Source organism: Chrysochloris asiatica, unplaced genomic scaffold (assembly GCF_000296735.1).
Source record: "Chrysochloris asiatica unplaced genomic scaffold, ChrAsi1.0 scaffold00041, whole genome shotgun sequence".
NCBI lineage: Eukaryota > Metazoa > Chordata > Mammalia > Afrosoricida > Chrysochloridae > Chrysochloris > Chrysochloris asiatica.
The window spans coordinates 15,476,278-15,477,003 of NW_006408559.1; positions in this window are offsets into that span (position 1 = coordinate 15,476,278).

The following is a 726-nucleotide window of genomic DNA, read 5'->3' on the forward strand; positions in this document are numbered from 1 at the left end:
CCATCTTCTCTTTCCACAGATGTAGTCTATTTGATTTCTATGTGTTCCATCTGGTGAGGTCCATGTGTATAGTCGTCTCTTATGCTGTCTAAAGATAAGTCTAAAGATGATATAGTATATGTGTATATTTTAATTTCAAATTCCCATTGTTATGGCTTTACATAGAAATACAGTTTAATTTTGATTATTTATACTATTTCCTACAACTCTGTTAAACTCAGTTATTATTCCGCATGAGGTTTTTAACATTTACTAGGTTTTCTACACTTAGGATCCCGGGCTTGAAGAATCTGTAGGAGTGTTGACAACCCAGGGGGACCCAGCTATTGGCTATTGAAGGGACTCAAAAGAGTCGACTCTTACCTAAGAACCCTAGAATATTCAGTTGGGAGACACCTCTTCACTCCCTCACTCAACCATTGGTAACCAACTTCTCTGCTGCATGTTCTTCTGCCTTCTGGAAGTTGTTGTTGTAGTTGTTAGGTGCCACCGAGTCAGCACCAACTCATAGCGACTTCATGCACAGCAAAATGAAACAATGTCCAGTCCTGGGCCAACCTCACTACTGTTGCCAATCCATCTCGTTGGCGGTCTTCTTCTTTTTATTTGACCCTCTATCTTACCCAGCATTACATCCTTCTCCAGTGACTGTTTCCTCCTGACAATATGTCCAAAGTATGAGAGACGAAGTTTAGCCATCTTGGCCTCCAAGGAGCACTCTGGCTG